The following is a 25,564-nucleotide window of genomic DNA, read 5'->3' as shown; positions in this document are numbered from 1 at the left end:
GGGTATGCAAGAAATTTTTAAAATGCAATGAGATTTAAATGGTGAAAGACAAGTGTTTATAAAGCGGGGAAAACAACGTGTTCACTTCAAGAACGGTCCTACAGCTCTCGGACACAGCCAAAATAGGATCCGAACCGCTGAAAAATTTGTTTAGTTCCACCTTCACAGCAAATAACATAACATAGATAAATTTTTGCTGATAAAACCCACAGCAAAATTTTGTCTACGTATTTAAAAAAAAACTTCGTGTTGCAACAACCATTTGAGTCCCATTGCCGCTGTTTCTGGCTTTTTGAGACCGGAGCCCGCTTCTTGAAGTGCCTCTAAAATTGTCCTCAGGATGCTGGGTAAACATCAAAGTTTTGGGGGCTCCAAACGGAAATCGAACCAGGGACCGCTCACACCAAAGTCAAGAGTGGTAGCCATTCGATTCCACACAGGAAATACCCTCCCATGTGGAAATTGTGGGACTACTGCACTGCCTATACATATATATTTACCCGGCCATTGGTAATATTCGCTAGGAGTCGAAATAAAAGAGCAGCGCTTCTTCAGAAGACCTTGCTGGCTTCCTCCACCGCCGCTCGTCGCTTGTGACTCGGAAGGTCACCTAGGGAGGTCAGCGGAACACGTGGAGGTCACCGGGGACTTCCGACGCCTCAGCCAAAGCAAACAAGCGAGCGTTCCAGAGGGCTGATGGATTTATCTTGTCGTCTGCCACGGTGGCTCGTCTTGAAGACCGTTCAAGATTCGCATAATTTAAGAAGCGACTGACCCCCATACCTCGCCACCACGAAGAAAGCAAAAGTGTGCGATGGTCGGGTCACGCTCGGGCGGTATTCAGATCTGGCCTCCTTCGCTTGTTAGGTCATGGGTCGACGTTCGCCTTGCGGTACCCTGAATTCAGAGAATCAATTCATCTCAACAACTTACTATTCCCTAGAATCAGTTCCCCTCAACAACTTACTATTCCCTAGAATCAGTTCCCCTCAACAACTTACTATTCCCTAGAATCAGTTCCCCTCAACAACTTACTATTCCCTAGAATCAGTTCCCCTCAGCAACTTACTATTCCCTAGAATCAGTTCCCCTCAACAACTTACTATTCCCTAGAATCAGTTCCCCTCAGCAACTTAATATTCCCTAGAATCAGTTCCCCTCAGCAACTTACTATTCCCTAGAATCAGTTCCCCTCAGCAACTTACTATTCCCTAGAATCAGTTTTCCTCAGCAACTTACTATTCCCTAGAATCAGTTTTCCTCAGCAACTTACTATTCCCTAGAATCAGTTTTCCTCAGCAACTTACTATTCCCTAGAATCAGTTCCCCTCAGCAACTTACTATTCCCTAGAATCAGTTCCCCTCAGCAACTTACTATTCCCTAGAATCGGTTCCCCTCAACAACTTACTATTCCCTAGAATCAGTTCCCCTCAACAACTTACTATTCCCTAGAATCAGTTCCCCTCAACAACTTACTATTCCCTAGAATCAGTTCCCCTCAACAACTTACTATTCCCTAGAATCAGTTCCCCTCAACAACTTACTATTCCCTAGAATCGGTTCCCCTCAACAACTTACTATTCCCTAGAATCGGTTCCCCTCAACAACTTACTATTCCCTAGAATCGGTTCCCCTCACCAACTTACTATTCCCTAGAATCGGTTCCCCTCACCAACTTACTATTCCCTAGAATCAGTTCCCCTCAACAACTTACTATTCCCTAGAATCAGTTCCCCTCAACAACTTACTATTCCCTAGAATCAGTTCCCCTCAACAACTTACTATTCCCTAGAATCAGTTCCCCTCAACAACTTACTATTCCCTAGAATCAGTTCCCCTCAACAACTTACTATTCCCTAGAATCAGTTCCCCTCAACAACTTACTATTCTCTAGAATCAGTTCCTCATAAAAGTTATTATTCCCTAGAATTAATTCCTCTCAAAACGTTACTATTCCTTGAATTGGGAGAATCGGTCCCTCTCAACAAGTTGCTATTCCCTGAATTGACAGAATCAGTTCCTCTCAACAAGTTTCCATGCCCTGAATTGAGAGAATCAGTTCCTCTAAAAAAATTACGAAATGGAGCAGTCATTACGCAACATGAAGTAACGTTTTGGTAACTGCATTACTATAAGGTTACTGAAATTTTACTTTAACTGGTAATTATTACTGTACATTACCTCTCTTAACTTCAGAAACCTTTATTAAATATATACCCTCTAAATATCTCATTAGTCATTGAAAACTTGAGAAAGGGCATTAATACAGCATTTCTACGTAAAAATATGTAATGCAAAGAAAAATAAGTAACATCTTAAAATATTTTTTACAAACTTAACTAGAAATTCATGTATTTGTATACCGTTCCTAATATCGTAATTCACTGACATTTGATATTTACTTGGTTACATACGAAGGAAAATGGAAAGTAATTAGATAAAATCTTACGAGCAATTCGTATATTTTCTCTTAAATTATTTAAGTATTCCAAAGAACATGTAGAGTCAGTAACTTCGAGTTCTCATTACAGGATATTCACCTACGCAAGTGCAAGGTGCTTAAGCAGCAATAAAAACTGCATTTTGTTCTAGTAAAGAATATATTCCCCTCTTAATTCGTGCAGTGGCCTTGGGGAAATGGGGAAAGGAAGGAAGCGGAACGAACTCTGCCACCTAGCGGCAACAAAGTCAGGTCAGTAAGGTCTGTTGCATGGTTGGTTGATTTAATTAAAGTTGCTTATTTGTGTCATTAAATTAACTGAAACGAGTGGAGGTGCAATAACTGTGAAAGAAAAAGTGACACCGATTCGTCCTTGGCCTATGTTAAAGATACTATAGCATTCATTTGTGGGGGAAGCAAAACACGGCGAAAACAATGCCACGCTTGTACGTTTATTGTGCAACAAAGTTACGAGTTAGTTATTCAAAATGCTAATTTGGAGTGGCCTACAGTTTAAACTAGAATCTGATGCACTGTGCAATGTTCTTTCACTGGTAAACAATCCGAAACTCTCTGATTACAAGGTGATTGGCTCAACCTCGACGCTGATTGGTGTGCTTTATTTAACTTCGCTTTTTGTGCCACTTTTGGCTAATTTGCAAAGATGGTGATAAGTGATGACATGAGGAAATTGATGGACACCCACAAAAATCCATGCCCGGCCGGGATTCGAACCCGGGAACCCTGGCGTTATAGCGCGATGTGCTAACCACTCCTCCACGGGGGCAGGCTCGACGCTATTGAATAAACCCGTCAAAGCAAAGTAACACCTCACTTTTATGAAATGCCTTACTGGTTTTCAAGTAATCTTCGTGACACTGGCGTCTTTTTTTCGGGGGGTGTGGTGGAACTGTAAAGGCTGACAGTACAGGAGACGAAACTTTCCATCGAGGGTTATTTTAAGGGAAGATTGAATTTAGGACTATTCCCCCCCCCCCCCCGAGTTCGTTACTGCTTTCATTTGTATATATTGATTTTATCAAAATCTCGAAAGGGCCGTAGCCCCATAAGCCCCACCTCTGCGCACGCCAGTACTCCGTGAGAACTGCTATTAGCCTTAACACATTGCCTATGTAGAGCTGTACCGGATAAATAGTGGACTTAAAAAAACAAATCAGAGAGGACGCTGCATTTAAGACTTACAATACTCTAAGTAAAGTGTAATAAGAAACGCAATACTGCCTAAATGAATACAAGAAAAATATGGAAACCAAGTCGAGTTAAAGCAGACATGTTAATGGAAACTATATGGCTTTTCTTTAATTTAATTTATTGTATGTTTGAGATAGCTATCATATAAAGTTATGGAATTTTTCTTTAAGATTGAATGGCGTAATCTGTTTCTCCAATCAACAGTATGCTGCACAATCTTGGGCAGTGCCAGTGTGATGCTTCGTGAGTTGTATAAAAATGTAATAGATATAGTATGTTTGGCAACATTGCTATGGTACCTCTTTTCCCTACTTTTCATTTGCTTCTTCGTCAGATATTAAAAAGCCATTCCCATGTGTCCCGATTGGAAATATTCTCACGGCTTTTGTAGTCTTTTCACCACGTTTTCCTTGCTTACAAATATATTACAACACGAGCGCTCGGGTGAAATGAAAGTGAATCAAAAGGCATAAAGGAAAAGAAAGTTTTCATGTTGCCCCTCGCCTCCTTCTGCCCTGGGATCAAAGGAAAGGCCACGTGTCGAGTTTGTTTTCTTGTACTTCCTGTCAAAAGTTTACTCATTTTCTCTCGTCGTCTGCTCCAGATGTTTTTCTCGAGCGATATAGAAAGCCAGCGGATAGTGGCGCGCGTAATGGCTTAGCTCTGGAACGCCGACATCAAATTTAATTGGTGGGCCACGATTAAATAGGCCACTAAAAAAAATATTATTGTTTCAGTCTGGGGCTAATTTTTCTTGGCTCACTCTGTATTATGTCGCAGATTAACAACGACCATTGAATGCGCGGGTGCTTACCGCTCTTAACTTTGGTGCAAACAGTTCCTGGTTCGATCCCGGTGTACAAAGCAAAATTTCGTCGTTACAGTATCGTGATTCGTGAGGACTACCGCAACTACTTGAAAGCAAGTGTAGCCAGAAAATAGCTGCGATGGGACTCTGTGCACTGTCCAATGAAAAGCCATTTGGCCAACCTTCAATGGGGGAGTGGTTAGCACAGCCCAATACGACGCCAGGTGTCATGGGTTTGACTCCCGCCCTGGGCATTCTTTGTGAGTGTTCCCTCAAATTTAATCATATTATCACACATTCTCATCGTCGCAATAAGCCGAAAGCCTCAGAAAAGCGAAATAAAATAAATCATAATTAATTCATTCGAGACCTAGATTGAAGTTTAAACATCAAAGCGAGAACGAAACCGGAGTTTAAACGGCGAGGCGAGACAGAGGCTTGAGTTTAGTTTAAACGCCGAGGCAGGACCGAGGCTTGAGTTTAAACGCCGAGGCAGGACCGAGGCTTGAGTTTAAACGCCGAGGCGGGACCGAGGCTTGAGTTTAAACGCCGAGGCGGGACCGAGGCTTGAGTTCAAACGCCGAGGCGGGACCGAGGCTTGAGTTTAAACGCCGAGGCGGGACCGAGGCTTGAGTTTAAACGCCGAGGCGGGACCGAGGCTTGAGTTTAAACGCCGAGGCGGGACCGAGGCTTGAGTTCAAACGACGAGGCGGGACAGAGACCTGAGTTTAAACGCCGAGGCGAGAGAGTTGATTGAAATGGTGTTTTAAGTCCACTTTGTGCACAGTAAGGCTAATCGGGACTGGACCTACAGTTTAAAGTGGAATCCGAACCACTATGTGCCTCCACCAGGTATCGAACCCGGGACCCCTTGATTACAAGGCAACGACGCCACCACTGCGCCATCGGGAGGACCTCGAGCGAGAGAGACTTGAGTTTAAACGCCGAGGCGAGAAAGACAGTTTAAAAACTGAGACAATAAGGAGACTTGAATTTAACAGTCGAGAAAATATCGAGAACGAAAAAATTTCCTAATTCTTGATTCGATACTGTATAAAGCTCTCGTATCGGCACTACGTAAGCAAGATTCCTCCATATTTGGCAAGGAGAAGGAACTGCGATTAATGCAAAAGAAAAAAGAAAACACAGCACGCCTTCCGTGATATCTGCAACTCTTTTCTTCTTCTTCTTGCCCAGCCACTTCCTCCATAAGAAAGCGACAGTGGCCAAGGCACCCAGGCAGTCCTACGTGACGCCTCCGTTGATACACAAAAGGCAAGGCCACAGCCAGTGCCGCAATTTTTACGTGACGTCACGGGGCGGCGTAGGACGGCGTGCAGTGAGTCAGTTACGTGAAACCCAACTGTTCTTTTCTTCGTGCGCCTCGATTCTAAAAGAAATAGCGTAACGGAAGAGTGTCTGCTATCCAAGGCAATAGACGCAACAATGGCGACGATTGTCGACGGTGTAAGATATCAACGACCACCTGTGGCATAAAGCGGATTAAGAATGAAGGGAGAGATCGCCCCCCCCCCCCAAGATTCATCTAAATCTAACAATAAATCGTCAGTTAATGTAAGAGTAAATCGTAATCTTCACCCCCTCCGAGTTGAGTTTTTATATCCACTTTTATGCACAGGTAGGCTAATTGCGACTGGAGCTACAGTTTCGAGTGGAATCCGAACCACTATGTGCCTACACTGGGTATCGAACCCGGGACCCCTTGATTACAATGCGACGCCGTTAGCACTACGCCACCAACTGGACCTATACTACTCCCTGGTAACGTCGTCGCCTTGCAAACCAGGGGTCTCTGATTCGATTCCCGGTGGAGGCACATTGGTTGGGACCCAGTGATGTGCGTCTACGCGTAAACAACGATAGTCTACATTCTACACGTAGACTATGTTATACACGTAATTACGTAATCTATGTAAACAACATGGAGAAAAGTGATAACTTAGGAAAGAGCGCCGTGGAATTAAAAGAAAATTATACCACGTATCAGTTGCTGATGTGTTTGGAAAACTTTTCCTACTCTTTCTTCCAAATTCGAACAATTTCTCACCTAGGAAGAAACCTAATATAGGAAATATTCTATTGCTTTATGGGTAAAGACCACTCTTGCTTCACTACTGCCATCTGTTGTTGTTTCTTGCATACTATTTATCTTCTTCCATAGTTGATGATAGAAGAGAAGAGAAATTTCGTTGTAAATAGGGTTTTTTCATTTCGTTAGGAACCAATATAGTTGAAAATGTCGCTTTCATTTCATGAAACCCTTGAAAATTAATGTTAATGCACTTTAGATTGTCTACGTAGTCTACGTAAACTACAACCCAATGTAATCTACCCGTAGATATGGATAACACAACACAGAGGATAATACTGGCTGAGAGTCCAGACGCCAGAGCCTCGTTAGTCTGCAAAATGCAGTCCAGGGTGTACTAAGTGGAAGAGAGATTGACATTTGAGTACGTAAGTGCAAGTCACCCACTTACATCCAACGATAGGTTTATCCAGATTGGTGCTTAGATAAAAATTCAGGAGAAACCGTTGTCATGAAGTCATTCTCTTGCATACAGAAGAACTTCAGAACAAGGGCAAACAAATCCAGATGTGGGAACGTGTTGAGACAATCACTAAAATTCACACCTGTGATCTGCTACTAAGAATCACAGTTTAACCTGTGAACGAGAAATCACACTTCTTTCCATCACCGATACTCGTGCCACGTTTACATACATGGGTATCCCAGCATGTCAGGGTAAATTAGGCATATTTTCCCCCATATTAGCATTACACCCTCAAAAAACACCTCTTTAATTAGAAGTTATGTTCCTGCAACGCCACTACAATAAGTGTCAAAATAATGTGACAAATGAAATTATATGAATTAAATATATAATTTTATGCTGATATTTACTTTTCAGGGTGGGGCCGTGCTCCCCTTTAGCCCCCCTCTCCCGTTCCGGACACCCATGATTACGCCTATTTTACAAAGACGAACTGCGGAACAACATACATTGTATTGTAACGGTGCAACAGTTCCCAAATCACCACAGGAATCACAACCGTGATGGCTACTAGCAATCACAGTTTAACCTGTGATCGAAAAATCACAGTTCTTTCAATCACTAATATTGGGGCCATTTAGAATCACGTATATTACAAAGACGACAGATCGAGATCATACACTGTTATAAACCCTCGAACAGATACACGTGGCAACAGCGCAAACTATACCAACCGCTACTTTATTGTCACAAAGTATAGATCTGATTCTTTTGCGCAGTTATATTATTTTTTGCCAGTTGGATACTCGTGCAAACGCATGCAGTGAATAATCTCGTCACCAGACACTCCGTAATCATGTTAAACAAATAGAAGTTCGCAGGAGCACTTGCTCTTCATAGCCTGAAGGAAGCTACTAAGGATGACTCGACTTTCACCATCTCGACCTCAATTGATTACGAAACAAAGTGGTTGAAAATGAACAGCTGCGTTTAATAGTACGTACTAAGGTTGCCGAATAGTTGACAATTATGTTTGTTTACGTGCGATTCCGCTAAGACAAATGGGTGCAATTTTTAACTGATCCATTGTTTACTTTTGCATTTAGATATACACACGCACGCGCGAGGATTGTGTAAATGTTGGACAAATTCATTGAGTGGTGATTAAAAGCTCTTTATATATATCTTAAGCATGAAGCTTTCTTTTGCAACATGCACCGCCCTTCACCCATTAAGGTAGAGTGATAGTGAGCAGGGTTGTTAAAGGTTCAGGAATTTTAAATAAATCCAATTCCGGTCCAGGAGAAAAAATCAGCAAGCGTAAATGGGTTCTGGACCGTAAAGAACCTTTTTTCTGTAAAGTATTTCAATTCGGTCCCGGAACCTTATTAACAGATCAATTTAAATTCGGTCCAGGAACCTTTTTTTCAATGTAACAATACGCACCTTGGACCGAATTTAAATTGTGCGAGAAAGAAGATTCCGGTCCTGCAGTGAACCCAATAGAACCCATTAGAATTTATGTGTTCTTGGACGTTTAACAATCCTGATCATGGGTATTGTCAACATGAGGTTGATAAATCTATCACCTTTTCGTCTAAACATTTTTACTGTTCCTTTCTTTCATTCAGTTTATTTTACCTTCATTTTTCCATTTCTTTTGTTAATCGTGGCGGCAAAGATGAATTGCGAGTTCATTTAAAGATTTAACGTCGATGCTTTGTCTAGGATTCGAACACAGAACCTCAGAATCACATCATACCTAATAGCTGCGACGGCCGCCTTTATGGCAGTGACCTTCTGTTGCCGCGTTTACCTACGAAAGAACTTGGGGTCAAACAACCAATTAGACCTACCGCTGTCCCCCTCTTTGGGCAACAAGCGGCAACGCTGTGTCCATTTTTGCATAATATTGCTTAAAATATCTGGTTTGGTGTATCCGGTCACTGTTTATTTCCCTACTTCACCTTTCCCACAGTAAAGATTTCCGTAACTCATCTGACTGTTGTGTATTTATAGCCTGGAAGAGAGTCACAACCTGCAAGCGAGCCGCTGACATTTCAACCCAGCATCTATCGCTAACCTTCTACACTGTTGGGTAGGACGCTCGTTCGATAGAGCGAGATTATTTCCGTAACATATCTGGCTGTTGCGCATTTGAAACTTGAGAGTGAGTCACACGTCCTGCATAATCCAATCAACAAGCGAGCCGGTGAACGTCAATTCAACCATGGACGTCCGCAGGATTTTTTCCAGGGAGGGGCACACACAAGGCACATTTTCCCCAAAAATAGTGTTGCTCCCTAAAAAAAGTTGCTTAATTTTGAATTTATGGTGTTCATGCAATAATTAACACATATAAAGCCCCTATCGCACGGAACTGGATTTCTAGTTGGAATGCCCTAGTTGACGCTGAACTAACTTTCTAGGTAGCAATCTTGACCGCCTGGCTGACTGCTTGACTGGTTTGGAGGAATAGACCATGTTCTAATTGCTACTTGCTTTCCTGGACTGGATTCTGTGGAACAGCCAATCAGAGCAAAGTTTCGCCATGTGAAGATAATCTGCGAGTGTGCAAAGGAACGTTTTTGTCTGTGGTTTCCGAGTGTTACTCCAGCAATGTATAACGTATACAGCATGAGAGCGTTGAGTTACACAATCTATGATGAGTGCACGGTGTACATTTGAAACAACTAAAATATTCTTCCATACGTGTACAGAAAACGTTGTAAAGTATGTATTTAAGCAGCGCCATTGTTTTGTACCTAATACCGTTTTATACGAAACGTTATTCCTCTCGGTTGAATAGTTATCGGCTTTTAAAAATTTGAAGTGATACATTGTTTAATTCTCACGCGGCCGCCATTACAACTTCCCTCGTATGGGAACAAAAGTCTATCGACAAGTACGCTGATAAGTATCGTGTGAGGCGAAAACTAGCAAATTGATAGCAAGTCCAGCGCCAACTAGGGCATACCTACTGGAAATCCAGTTCCGTGTGATGTGGGCTTTATTGTGGCTAGAATGCAATTATATCATGATTATATGTGTGAGCATGGACGTCCGCAGGATTTTTTCCAGGGAGGGGCAAGGAAGGTATTTTTTCCAGGGGGGCAAACAAGGCATATTTGCCCCAAAAATAGTATTGTTCCCTAAAAAACAAATGCTTAAATTTGAATTTATGGTGTTCATGCAATAATTAACAGATATTATTGTGGCTAAAATGAAATTATATGTGTGAAATACATAATTTTTGGTTCACTTTTCACTTTCATTTTCCAGGGGGGGGGGCACGGCCCTCCTTGCCCCCCCTTCCGGACGCCCACGTCGCTAACCCTCTTGCTCACACATATTTGAACTTCTTTGTGCGAGCCGTTGGCTGTACGCACTACATGTTGATTCACATTGGTTATTTTTTTTTTACATATGTTTAAAAATATTAAACAAAAACAAATATATATATATATATATATATATATATATATATATATATATATATATATATATATATATATTGCACAATGCTGGTTCCACAGTACACGTCACACTCGTGGGAGGTTCGCTGGCTAGATTCATAGAATCTGCTGTAGATATTACGACAACAAAGCCACTCTCCACTGTAGAAGATAATCTCTTGCTTTGTGGGTGTTTATCAAATTCATCAAACATCATTCAACACCGTGGTCGCGATTAGCTAAAAGTTATACAAAACAGATGCAAAATCAGAAAAAAGCAAAACCAAGTCCGTAAGTTGAAAACTTGCAAAGAGCAAGTTCATGATGAGTTCTAATTTGATGTCTATTGGCCTGCTTGTTTTAGTGTTTATAAATCCATGCTTTAGTCTCTAGACCTTCGTTACACTGCAGGTTTTACAATGTCCCCTGGTTGATACTTTGTATAATCTCGAAGCAGAACACGTCTAGAGATGACTAGTAAGTGGTTGGGGACCGAGGGTTGGTATGGGGGAAAACAACATTCCAACAGCAACCATTTCTTCGTCCCTTGTCCTAGTGTGAAGCATATGTTTCGAAGCCCACATACGAGTGGGCCCACGCCCCAATCTGTCTTCAAAAATAAGAGTCCCACCCACGACAACTCATTTTCTTATAGTCTGTTTCTATATCGTACCGAGCGATTCATGGTAACTACGATATATCTTAATTCCAAGACATATTTTATTTTTCATATCAATTAGTACCTTTGTTAATATTTTGCAAGAAAGTCATGAATTTTAATCAATAACTCACAAATGCGTCATTTAAATTAATGCCTATCAATTTAAGTTTTTACATAAATATAGTTTTAATACTTAAATTAATTATTTTTATACAACTGTAAAAAATGTACAAATTTGAAGCAATATTACCAAAATATAGAGCTGCTGCCATCTAACGAGCACTCGTAAAGTTGACAACATGATTGTCAGTCTTTTTTACACCTGTGAATTTAATCCACTTTTAAGAAAATTAGTACAATAACTTTATGTTACTGGTTATCACTACCTGGCGGTTTAGTGTTTATTAGCAGCATATTTTGGCCTTGTAATCAAGGCGTCCCGGGTTGAATAACCGGCAGGTGTGCCCGTGTCCCTTGTTACTTCGGTGTGAGGGAGATTTCACGCCGAAACTACACATGTCGTTTGGGAGCGAAGCAATCACCAGCAACGTTTCACACCGTAGCAGCATGACAGGCTGCACAAGTTGCAGTTCTACTACAAGAAACTTTCCAGAATGCATTGTGTTTGGGCGTCGTACAAAGATTTTAAGATAATTTTTATTTTTAAGTCCACTTTATTGCACAGTTTCCCTTATCTGGACTGGACCTACAGTTTTCATAGGATGAAATGACAGTACCAAAGAAGATTTATGCACACCATTATACTTAAGCAATATGCATAAAATATTAATCAGGAATTTTACATTTCGTCAACCGCATCTAACATTTTTGTTATTTAATGAATATTCAATTCTTTATCTATTTTACATTAATTTCCTTAATTTTGGCGATCTAAACTATATGTAAGGTAGATAACCTATTCTTATACTGCTTGTTTACCTATTCATGTAAAAAAATACAATATCGATTAATTTATATATTTAATTAATTTGATATAATTATTTTAATTAAAAGTATCATCATTATTATTATTATGATGAGACAATTGGTTTGGACCAATTTCTAGATCCGTGCCCGCCTTTGCTTACAAGGCGAAGACTTTACCACTGCGCCATCTAGGAGGCCCATAAAGTCAAATGCGCGCCAAATCAGGTATGAATGCACAAGTACAAGTACTCGTCTGCTTTCGATACCTTTCACCAGGCCCTGTACCAGCGAACAGCTATCACTAGAAAGAAAGTTCCTACGGCATCTTCAGAAGCTACATGCTCAGCCAGCACTTTGTTAAAATATAGTCATAAACACGCTTCATTCACCACGGTACCAGCTGCATACGTGCACACATGCTGACGCTCGGAGATTTTCACTCCCTGCACTGCCAGTAGCAATTTCCAGCAGTGTTGCCAACTCTGCGATAAAAGAAACTACTACATCATGAAATTATTCTAGAGTTCTTGTTTGAAGTCCAATTTAGGCTAATTGGAACTGGGGCAACAGTTTAAAGTGGGATCCGAACCACTATGTGCCTCCACCGGGTATCGAATTCAGGACCAGTTTATTACAAGGCGACGATGTTACTACGACGCATGAAATTTTCCTAAATTTGGATAGGACATGTAAGTTTACTAACTAGCGAAAGTATAATTTACCTATGCTATTGCGGCATATTATAAACATTTTTCGACGATTATTTCTATTCACAAACTAAGTTTTCCTTCTTTTACTCCAGGCGAATGCTGAGATGGGATGTTTAGTAAAGGTCATGAATGCTTCGCTTACGTCTGTAACTGAGTGGATAACGCTACGTCTGGCGTCCCAGGTTCGAATTCCGACCTTGGCACAAGTTTCTTTGTATTCCTTCATCAATTTAATCATAACATCACTCATTTGTACCTTCGCGATTGGCCAACAGAGACAGAAAAGGGATTGAGTGAATTGGTTTATTTTACTTCGAATTTGTGCAAAGTTTGGCTAATCGTGAAGATGATATTGAGTGATGATAGAAAATGTATGAAGGGAAATACAAAGAACACTCAGGCCGGGATTCGAACTCGGGACTTCTGGCGTCGTAGCGCGGTGTGCTAGCCACTCAACCACGGAGGCTGGCAGAGAAGCGAAGTAAAATAAACCCAATCAATGAATCAAAATCAATCTCGGCCTGAGCATGGGTGTTCTTTAAGAGTGTCCCTTCATCAATTTTATCATATCATCATCACTCATCGCTCTGATTAGCCAAAAGAAAAGGGACTGTAAAGAACAAAAATCAAATCGAATACACACACAAAAAAAAAACTCAAGACACATTTAAACACACACACTAAACATTTCTGAGCAGGAGATTCATACAAGGATATTATCATTTATATTCAGTTCGTTGTAACGCTATCAATACCTTGTGTAATACTTATGCGCCAATGTTTGGTACCACCAGAGCTCAAATTATGCAAGATTCGCCTCCTTTAATGCTCGAGTTGGCAACACCAGCAGAGACTGAAGGAAGAGACTCGCTCCCCGCCTCCAAAGACCCACTTTCTAGAACGGGGAAGGGAAGTAAGTGGATCCTTGAATCTGCGCGGTTTCACTTCTCGAGTTCTGAGGCAATTACAGAAAACACGACGTATCACTTCTTCCCCTCATAATACGGCTGCTTATCAGTCACGATCAATCGCTAATAAAGAGCGGACTCGTTGCGGACACCGAAACGGATTCCTTCGCATTCTGCAACGTTTTTAAGTCATGCATATTCCTAGGCTCCAGTTTTATCTGCGTATTTCAACGCTTTCTACTCCAGACATTGGACAGCGATGGAATATAACCCCCTCTGGCGTCGATCTCTTCGACACCCTTTCTGGAAAGTTATGATAATGACTCCTGCGGTCCGACCTTGTTTTCCAAAAACCAAACGCACCAAGGGTGTGAGCGCGTTCTGGATGTTTGAGCAACGAGGTGTCAGATCAGCAGCTCGCTAAACCACACCTTCTCTTCTTGTACATAATTATCTTACTGTGGTTTTCTTAAAAAGTGGCGTGCCCTGGAGAGTATTGTTTCGGGGGAAAGGTCTGACATGCTTTTTAAATTTACTTCGCTTTTCTGCCGTTATCCGAAGATAAGGATGAATGATGAAATTGATGAAGGGACATTCACAAAGAACACTCGGGCCTCTCCGATAACGTCGTAGTCTTGAAATCACGGGGTCCCGGGTTCGATACCCAGTGGAGGCACATGGCAGGAGTGGTGCGGATTCCACTTTTAAACTGTAGATCCAGTCCCGATTGGACTTTCTGTGCATAAAATGGGACTTAAAACAACTAATCAAAAAAATAACACTCATATCCAGGCCGGGATTCGAACCCGGGACTTCTGGCGTCGTAGCGCCATGTGCCAACCACTCCACCACGGAGTTCGGTGATTTGCTTCACGAAAGACGAACAATCCATTACGATTTCAGCACATTTGCAAATTAGACCATTGATAGAAACCTTGTTTAGAAAATGCAAAATATTAAATGCCTTCATTGTACATATATGAAATTGCACTACATGCAAAAAGGTCCGAACTCCTACCTCCCAAATGCTTTAACATTGATTCACTTGGGGGTTTGTAAGGAGTTATGTTCATTTTCTTTCTTAATCATTTGGCTACATTGGGACTGATTTTGAGAAGAAAGGTATAAGTGAAAATGTCCATGACTGCAACAGCATGTAGGAGATATATTTGCTGTCGTGTAATCGGCAAATCGTCCTTGACCTCAAGGTACCTGCTTATCGGCACACCGCCAGAACTCTATAACCGCGCAGAACAACAACGCAGAAATACCAAACGCCACGTTAATTAGAACTGTCCTTGTTGAGTATAGATGGCACTGATATTTGTGTACGATGTGTTAGTAAGCGAGGAAGTAATCCTTCTATTTTACAAACTCGTGGCTAGCACTCAGTTGTTACTAAATAGGATGTGTCGGTAGCTATAGTCATTTACTTTGATGATACAGTTGATGCACTAAATCTTGCTAAGAAACTTCATTACTCTATGTGTAAGTAGTGTGAACTGTGTAGATTAACTGCGACGTAGAATTTTCTCTAATTTTGTGCAACATCTTTCATTCGTAGTGAAAGTGAAAACTTTTCTAATAAATTTTACAACACTTCAAAATTGCGCTGTGTAAATTACAAGTACTTCTAACTTTTGACTGTACAAACTAAAGGACTGTATAGTGTACATCAAGTTTAAGCTCATCGATGGATGACGGCAATTGAAATTATGATCACAGGTCACATGCAGTGCTAGAAGGGGGGGCTTGGATGTATCCCGCTAGTTTAAAAAATGCATAAACTATTCTCACAGCTAGGATAATTTGCGTAAGCATCCCCCCCACACACATCACCCCCAATATCCTCCTAAAAGTTTTCACAAATGTATAAATTATTGTAATTTTGTCTAAATTAACTCTTACACCTTCCTAAATACGAATGTATGCCCCCAGATGGAAAATTCTGTATCAACCTTTCTCACCTGTCACCAAACTAGACCAAGCATCCCCTTAGATGGGAATTTCAGCTTCGAGCACTGGTCATATGAATTTTGAAGAGTTGCAATAAATATTGCTAACTTATAAATGATTCAAATAAGTAAGAGAATGAAATAATAGGAAAATAATGAAACTGAGAAAGTAGGAAGAAGAGAAGGGAAATCTCATAGTAACGAAAGCAGAAAGAGCATTTCGTCCATATTTGAACCCGTGTTACGTATTTGCAATGTTTGGTAAACATGCTTGTCGCCAATTGCTACGATGAAATTAATAATCCTGCTAAGACACCCAACGGAGATCGGAGCCTGCATACGAGGAAGAGGAAAAAGGAGCCAACAAAGAGCCATTGTTGAGAGGTTATTAGCACCGCTTTCTAATGCGCTAATCAAAGATGCTTCCACGAGATCCAACATAAACAACAGCAACATTTTATTTTATAAGCAGTGCCTTCACTCAGCGCCATCTCTGGATCACTTTACGCAGCTTATTTACCTCTCATATTTAAAGCGACAATTAGAATGATAGATGAACAAATCACATGATAATCTGATGGATACATATGATTATTGTCAAACCAAGTAATCAGGTTGTTCTCAAAACATCTCGAGCTGATTGTGAAAATCTGGCTAGCGAGCCTACGAACTGTCCAGAGCGTGAGCAATAGGGATTGGGATAGGTGCTTTGTTGAGATGACGTCATCGGCTCACTCATTGATTGGAAGCTACGAAGTTGTGACTCTCTTCCAAGCTGCAAATGCACAACAGCCAGAGATATTATGGAAGCAATGTCACTACTTCTGGCACTGAAGTGCAAGGTTTTAAATGTGGCTAGAATTCAACAATCGCATTCGTCATATTGCTCCGTAAGGGCTAAGAATACGAGTAGGTACTTACATCCAAGTATTGCTTTACATTTTACTGTACTGTATAGTGTATCTAGGCCTATGCCCTTTAAATACACCATAATAAACGTGTTTTGTTGCTATAAACGGAGTTTTAATGCACTTTCTACTGTTCTCTTAGGTTATATAAGTTAATCCGGACTTTCGTTAAACCGGTCTACTTATCCCTCGCATTATTCCGGATTAACGAGGTTTTACTGTATTTTTAAAGTGAATTGAATGGAACAGCTGTGCAAAAACGGATAACTTTGAAATGCAAATAATTTGTGATTTACTTCCAGATATTTTGGGATGATTGATACACAGGAAGGGGGGGGCGTGCGCACCCCTTCTTTGTGTCTTCAAGCCGCCAGTGTTTTTCAGTAATAGTAATAAAGAAGATACCACATGTTACAGGAACATCAGCATATACTGTAATAATAGTTTCTACATGACCTAACAGGGTCCGTGGCGGAGTGGTTAGCACAGTGCGCTACGACGCTAGAGTTCGAATTCTCGGCCTGGGCATGAGTGTTCTTGACGAGTGTTCCTCAATTAGTTTCAACATACGATCACTTATCCCCATCGTGTAGATTAATCAAAAGTTGCTGAAAACGTCGTTACAACAGGAAGTTATTTGAACAGAAGTTGCACAGTCTACAACACTATTAACAGCGACGATGGGACTCGATGCACTGACCATGCACTACTCGATGAAAACCCACTTGTAAATCCTTGGCCCTCAAATTGGTATTACGTCACGGTGTATAGTCTCTAGCTTTACATAGCCGAATGGTCAATGCTCCTAACCATGGTCCTAGAGCACTCATTGGGTAACCGGAAGTGGAAAGTCGCTATCAATAATTCTATACATCAGACCAGTTGCAGCAGCTATCATCATGATATCAACAGGAAGAACAACAAAATCATTCATTTCCTTCCTTCTACATAATCAGTCTAGAGGCATTAACAGGTGAAAGCCAAGTTATAGACAGTGAATATTAATAAGTACAAGTAGTTTTGAAGAAAGTTCTCCAGCCACGGAAAACTTCTCTTGTTGAATGCAAAGTTCGCTTTGGAGTTAAGTTCATGTGCAAATAGCATTACGCTATAACCATGGGTAAATGTCTCATTTAAAACAGGCCGCCAGATGGTAGCCCGATCGATTGAAATGCAATTAGGATCTGTAAAATTAGTTCCAAAACTGACTTAAGATTCAATGCAAGCTGTTTCTACACTAAATAAAGCGATTTAAGATAAACTATAAGTTTTCATGAATAATGATAGTGATTGGCTGGCGAGTTCCCACCATAAGTAATCTACGTAATAAGAGATAAGTCTAGAATTATATGGTAGGTGGCTCTAAGCAGCGCAGATATTATTATACATGTGATCAGAGTCTATTATTGCCCTGCCATCGGAACCACAATTACTGACTAAATAAAAAACATTCACAGAACTACAAAAATCATAAATAAGAAACCTTTCGTAATGGTTTCCTTACAAGTTCAAGAAATGAAATTAACATCTAAAAGCACTGGCGTACGAAGAAAGGGAACTGCCCCTCTCGAAATAGTGAGAAAATCAAAATGTTCAGATGAACTCGGGAAAAACCATAGTTAAGTGCAGACTCCCCCCTTAAAATGATTAGCTGACCGATCTAATTTACGTCGCTCCATGGTAAAGAAGTGAGAGGTCGATTTAAGAAAAGGTACACGCAAGTGAAGAAAGCGTCTGTGGACTTCCCTAAGAGTACAAACCCAGCATTCGCTCCGGCCGCGGATTCGATCGTACTACTTAAATTCGTGTAAAAAAACTGGCATTAATTTTTCCTGGAGTAAGGGGGGCGAGGGGGACAGTTGCCACTTTTCGCCACTTTTGTCCCCGCACTATGCTATACCTTATCTACAAAGGGAAATATATTATTGTCTTTGCGCCCCCCCCCCCCCCAAGTTTTGGCACCTTGCACCCCCGGTTTTGGAACCCAATCGCCGCCACTGCAAGGCATCCGAACGATACATTAGATACTAGTTTAAGCACGATAGTACATACTCCAAGAAACTCCCAACTTCCCTGCAAGACTTCTGCCTAAAGGGCCTTGGGTTCATTTCTTACCATTAATAGACGCACAAACTGTAAAGTCAGTCCCGATTAGACTGAGCATAACTGGACCTTCTACACCATTGCCAAACTTTTCAAACCCTTTCCGGGTTTCCCTCAACCTTTTGTAAACTGAAAAGTTTTCAGACTTGTCTTACCTTACGTCACTTTTCTGCCTACTTAGAGTAGTCGCGACGATGAGGCTGAACAATAATTAGATGAAATTAATGAAAGGAAACTCGCAAGGGAACATCCATGTCGAGGCTGTCTCTCGAACGCGGAATATTCGGTGGCGAAATAGTGAATCAACACACTAGAATATTCGGATCTCATTAAACTGTAGATCCAGTCGCGATTAGTCTATCTGCGTACAAAGTGGATTTCCTAAGAACACATTAAACGACGGACAATTACTAAATCGAAAGTAGGCAACCATCAAACGAGCCCAAAAAAATGGAATAGATAATAATTTAGAAGTAATCAGGATACGACACTTTAATACACTGGCGCATCGCACTTGGGCACCATCTGGCTCCTAATTCGTAACGTTTAGGTGTCAAAGCGAACACCTTATTCATCATGTCCGATTTATAAAGATACCAAAATTATACGATAAAAGATTTTTTGTGCTTTTTACATCTTTATTTGCGAGTTAAAACGTATTTTGCGAGGTTAGGTATTTAATAAACAAAGCTTTGAGAATCTGTTGATAAATCACATTTCAATGTTTGACCGTGTAAAGAACACAAATTTCTTGACTGATCCAAACCTAGCGCAGGCCATGTAGTGGTTCTCTAATTTCAAACATCGCTGTTACAGTTTGTGTAATTAAGCACGAACGCTTGTTTCTAACTAAAGAATCTTAGATCAACACCGTGGCGAATTAGCTTAATTAAAAAAGCCTAACTTTTATCTGTCTCCAAAAGTGAATGGGATTTATTCAAGATTTCAAAAAGATTATTCTAATATTGTGTAAAAAATGGTCAATTGTTAATAATTTTAAATGTTTTTTAAGACAATAAAACTGCAGTATGGGTGCAAAAAGTAAAAAACTCGCTTCACGAAAGGGTTCTGTAAAATAAGACTCCATCTATCGAGGGAAAGTTCGTAACATATACGCACTAATCAGACACAAAAACTTGCCTAACAACAATCAAATTAGTTAATGTACATATATCACCTACCTTATGTGTCAAACAATAGATCCTTTATGTGGCACTACCCCTAAAAATAAGGGTTGGTGAATGCAACAGTTGCTCACTGCTTGATGATACTTTTTTTTTTTTTTTGTATTATTTTCACAACAAACTGACAAACAATGTCAGCGAACTTTCTGAAAAGCGTTTCGAATTAACTCGTGATCGAATTTCAAAACTGCGTTCACAAATATCACACAAGTTCATATCACAAACACACCACCACACTCGTCGGTAAACAACAAATCCTTGTTCCCTCACTGCGCTGTGCGCCGGTCGCAACACCAACAACCAACTGTCGGCCTGATCTCGATCAACTCTCTCCGAGCGAGACTGGACGGGCACGTCACGAGTGACGTCACGTATGTAGGACAGAAGAGCACGCCCTCCAGGAGCTAACTGTTCTCCGGCTCCTGCCGCTTCTGCAACCACGTGCAGCAGAGCCTCCGTACGACCTTGCCACTCTGCTGCCATCTTACATCGGAACGTCGAACTACGTGGTGTTTTCGTGTGATGCAGTGATGCCAACCCTAACATAATTGTACTAAACCTAGCACAATTTGAACTTCGTTGACATCTAGCACAAGAGCACCCGCAGGATATTTTCTCAGGGAGGCAAGGTAATATAAACTATTACTTCTTATTATTGTTGCTATTATTATTGATTTTTTGTTATTGTTTTTATTATTACTATTATATTACTATTACTACTACCACTACTTATGTTTTTTTTTTAAAAAAACACACATTTATAATTTCCATATTCTGTGTATCTATGTATAATTTGCATATCTGTATACTTAACATATAAATTCATGTAGGTCAAAAGGATGTTTTTTATAGTTCGATATAATCAGTGTAAAATAGACTAAGCTTAAATGTAACCGTACTTCAAATAATAATAATAATAATACCGGGTGTCCCAGAAGTCTTTCCCTCATTACAAACTTTATTCATATCCGCTATATGCAATGTAGAGATGTGAAAGTGGTGCCAAAATGTTGGAAAACTAACCAAGTTTTTCTGTTGCAGGTTTGAGTAACGTTGCTGTAGTGTGGCAGTGTCAGTGCCCAGAAAACCGGAAATGTTCACAAATCAGGAAAAAGCTCAGCATGTCCTCTGGTATCACGAGACCCGGTCACTAATAACAGTGCAGAGGAACTTTCAAATGTACAGAATAATGCAATCAATAAGTTGGTATTTAAAAAATGGAATTTATCTTCATTCCAAAATCCTGTCAAGTCCAAGAAACATTGTATGGAAAGATGCCACCCGATGTCAAGAGCATTAATTCCGGATTCCTTGGCACTGACACTGCTACACTACACCCACATTACTGAAACCTGCAACAAATAAACTTGGTTAGTTTTCCAACCTTTTGGCACCACTTTCACATCTGTACATTGCATATAGCGGATATGAATAAAGTTTGTAATCAGGGAAAGACTTCTGGGACACCCGGTAATTGTTGCTGTAACTTACGGCCTGTCACAGAAAACAATACATTTTGTTTAAAATATCGCTACAATTTGACCATTCGAATTAAAAATCTTACCAGAAATCTCAAGGGAAGGCAAGTGCCCCCCTGTCCCCCTCCTGCGGGCGCCCATGATCTTGCACCCTGTTTTTGGCATAATGGTAAAAACTAGCATCATCTGCAAACGCGTATCATTCGGAGACAGATGAATTGAGTTCACAAGAATATATTTTGAGAAAATATATATATATATTTATAATTTTAAAACCGCAGATTTTATTTGTACTCCGACGGTCATACTTCAATGAACACATTGTATGCCGACCCAGGGACAAGTTTAATCAAACACACCCTCGTCCACGCTCTTTTAATATTATCTATATCCAGCTTATGAGGAACATTTTATTGAAAGTTGAAGTAAAAAATTAAATTAAATTAAACAAGCAGCACTACATTGAACCCATTTATTTGGTTAAACGATTGCAATTAATTTAATTGGGGAAATTCCCAATATTTTTTATCTGTAGTAAATAATAAATAACACAAGCATAAATTAAACTTAAAACTACAGTCACCCGAGAATAATAATAATAATACACCGTAGCACAATTTAGTCGCATTTAGCATAATTTAAGAGTTTAATCAGCACTTTTTAGGATCAGGATGTTGGCAACACTGGTGCGAGGACGGCTGCCTGGTTAAAAAGTGAAAGTTCGTATCCACCGACATCCACCTCTTGGAGTACGTTGCTATTGTGGAATCAAATTGGACGGAAGTCTTGCATGTTTTATTCACCTTTTTCCGCGATTATTTTAATTCCACTCGTGTCCTGTGAGCGAACGAACTCTACAGTAAAGAATGTGCTATTTCTTTTCAAACGGAGATTTTTTTTATGGAAAGTTGAAATCTATATTCGTTATGTAACGTCTATTTGTATCAGCTGAATACACGGAAGCAAGGGATTAATTTTCGGTGGAGGTTCAGGGCAGGGTTGTTAAAGGTCCAGGAATTTTAAATAAATTCACAGGAATTTTAAATAAATTCAATGTAACAATACGCAATTTGGACCGAATTTATGGGTTCCTTGACTTTTAACAACCCTGGTACAGAGTGCGTAACTTCACATCCCACTTAAAACTTAGGTCCAGTCCCGAGCATAATGCCTCTCCGATGGCGTAATGGTAACGCCCCAGCCTTGTAAATAAGAGGTTCCTGGTTCTATACCCGGTGGAGACACAGTAACAAATTGATAATGATCGAACAGAAAACAAATTAACTGCCTTTTCACATAGAAAAAAACAAAACAGTAAAACTAAAGATACAGGGTGTATCGAAAAGAATCATCCGATTTCAAAAGGCTATATTTAGGAAACCAATGAACATAGAACCTTGCTGTAAATTGTAAAATACACGTTGGAATATAAAGTTTTATTTACGTAATGTTTACAATTGCTCTATATGTCTACCTCTGGATGCACAGCATACAACCACACAATAGTGAAATTCATCCCATACTTGAGGGGGCATGTCTGGTGTTATTGCAGTCACTGCTGTTGTTATGTGGTTTCACAGCTCATCCACAGTTCCTAAAGGGAGGGGGGAGACATATGTGGGATCTTTCATGATTCCCCCACAAGAAAAAATCACAGATAGTGAGATCTGGCAATCTCGGAGGCCAATGGTGTGAAGCCAAATCGGTAGGCTCCCTACGGCCTATCCATTGTTGAGAGAGCTCATGGTTAAGAAATGAATGAACGTCCAGGTGGCAGTGGTGGTGCTCCTTCCTGTTGGAATATGAAAGGCATCAGAGTCTGCTTGTAATTGCGGGAGAAGCCAGTTCTGCATTTCCAAATATGACTGGATAAAGGTGCAAAAGACATTGAGTTTGTCGCCATTTCCCGAAAAAAGGTTTACGGTCTGTACTTTCTATTGTAAGTAAAACTTTATATTCCAACATGTATTTTACAATTTACAGCAAGGTTCTATGTTCATTGGTTTCCTAAATATAGCCTTTTGAAATCGGATGATTCTTTTTGATACACCCTGTATAATAAAGTTTAGTCATCTTCCCATAAAATTAGCCAGCGAAACAAAATTTTGATAAATGAAAATCTAAATTAGTCAGACCACGTAAAAATATTTGTTAAAAAACTAAATTCCAAAATATTTGCACTGAGGATATTAAAACAAACCCTTAATACAAATTCACTAATTCAGGTACCTTATGCAGTGTTTCATTCACTAATGAATTATGCAATAGAATTTTGGGGGAATTTCCCGGCAAGTTTAGACGCATTTAGAAAACAAAAGGAAGCCATTAGGATTTTAGCAGGAATGAAGACTAGGGAATCGTGCAAATTGTTTAAGAAATACAAAATATTAACCCTCGCTTCCCTGTACATGTATGAAATGGCATTATATACGAGAAACAAATATTATACTACGAAGCTCAATAGCGTGTGCGTAACATACGAAACAAAACAGATTCTAAAGCCATATTTCATTAGGCTAACATTAGTTCAAGAAGGACCCAACAGATGGCAGTTAAAATATTTAATAACCTATCAAACGATATAAAAGCATAAATTATGACAAAGTTAAAAAAGAAACTATTATTAAATAAGGAAAATTATAGCCTTAATGAATACTTAAATTGTAAAATTATAAAAAAATTGAAATTATACTTTTTTGTCTGAACTGTACTGTACCCTACAAATATCAATGCCTATGGTTTATATGGAGTAATAAAAATTCAAGTATAGATGTTGAAGTGGTGTTAAAAAGGTGGACAAACTGTGACACACTTTAACATCGGCGTCTGGAAGGGGGAGCAAGAAGGGGGAGACCCCCGTCCTTGGAAAATGAATATCAACTAAACTTACATATTTCACATGTATAATTTTCTTTCATTCACTGTCACGGAACTAATAATTGCATGTAAGACTGCAACAGGGTCATTGCATCAAATTTAATCAGCGTTTTTGAGGGGGCAGCACAGTCTCGATAGGAGGAATGCCTTGATTGCACCTCCGTGGAAAATATCCTGTGGACATCCATGTAGTTCCTCAACGAAGTTCCAATCAAGAAGGCGAATTTGAGGACCAAAATACTAAATTGATGTTACCCATGTCAGGGTACGAAATCATGGGGGTAGGGACTTTTCACCACCAACTATCTTGTTCTTAGGGGGGAGATATTTTGTTTAACAAATTTGTTTTGAGTTTATACTTTTCTAAGGATAATATCGAAAAAACACAAAGAACGAAGGGTAATACATTATGTCTGATTCTGAATGTGTTAATGAATATATTCTCATAGTGCACCAATAACAATATATGCACAATAAAAGTAAAAGAACGACAACATACATACATACATACATACATACATACATACATACATACATACAGACACACACACACACACACACACATATACATACATACATACAAATGGATGTTTGTGTGTATATATGTATGCTTGTTCCGGAATAACTCTCGAACGCCTGGAGCAATTTCAACCAAACTTGGTACACATGTCACTTGCAATCTGGAAAGAAATACTGTGCGAGTAAGACACCCCTGGCACCCCTAGAGGTGGGGGTGGCAAGGGTTGACATGTAAAAATAATCGAAAACGACCGATATTAGTGTGGAATCCATAGTTTTCGGGGTCGCTAAGATGAATAGTGACACTCCGAATGCCGTTAAACTCAAAGTTCATCACCTATCGGCATGAGGGTTGAGAGGGGGTGAAAAATAAAATATCAAAAATGTCCTACATTAGTGTCGAATCCATAGTTTTCGGAGTCGCTAAATTTTTTGGCGAACCCACCCTTGAGCAAGCAACACTATAGTTAGAATTCATTATTTTCCTGTCTAATAGGGGATGTGGCGGTAAGGGCCACTGTATTACTGTATTAGTTTAGTTCGTTGTGGCTCTGGGACCAGATAGCGTGTGAACATCTTTGAACAGCTCTTATAACAGATATTTATGAAGTTTTATTTATACCTAATACATCCTTTTGAACTATTTTGTAATATATATACTTAAATATTTAGTAATATACTTTTATATGTAATAAACAATAAATATGTATATAATAAAACTTCATATGTTGGAGGACATGTGATCAGCACACCGCTCCGGCCGCCTTTAACCCCCTGGTACCCATTTATTTTGAGGCTGGTTGAGCCCCAGAGCCGCTTTATGTGGGGACAAGGCCGTAAAAATTCCGACCTCAGATCACCCAAGCTCGGAATCGAATCCAGGTCTCCCGCGTAGCAGTCAC

At 40.0% G+C, this 25,564-nt stretch overlaps 1 protein-coding gene across 4 annotated transcripts in view; it reads right to left on the bottom strand.

Annotated features, from left to right (window-relative positions):
• The window catches only part of exp (expansion), a 556,924-nt gene that overhangs the window by 257,246 nt on the left and 274,114 nt on the right, over window positions 1-25,564 (bottom strand). Inside the window, exon 1 of one of the 4 annotated variants that reach the window (XM_083144341.1) lies at window positions 19,786-20,103. The exons of the other annotated variants lie outside the window; for them this stretch is intronic. The gene's annotated coding sequence lies outside the window, so the exon portion shown is untranslated. Of the gene's footprint in view, window positions 1-19,785; window positions 20,104-25,564 lie in introns of those variants that run through there. 4 annotated transcript variants of the gene reach the window in all.

The sequence above is a fragment of the Lepisma saccharinum genome, chromosome 23, assembly GCF_977018435.1.
Source record: "Lepisma saccharinum chromosome 23, izLepSacc3.1, whole genome shotgun sequence".
Lineage (NCBI taxonomy): Eukaryota > Metazoa > Arthropoda > Insecta > Zygentoma > Lepismatidae > Lepisma > Lepisma saccharinum.
This window is presented reverse-complemented; position numbering and strand designations above follow the sequence as displayed.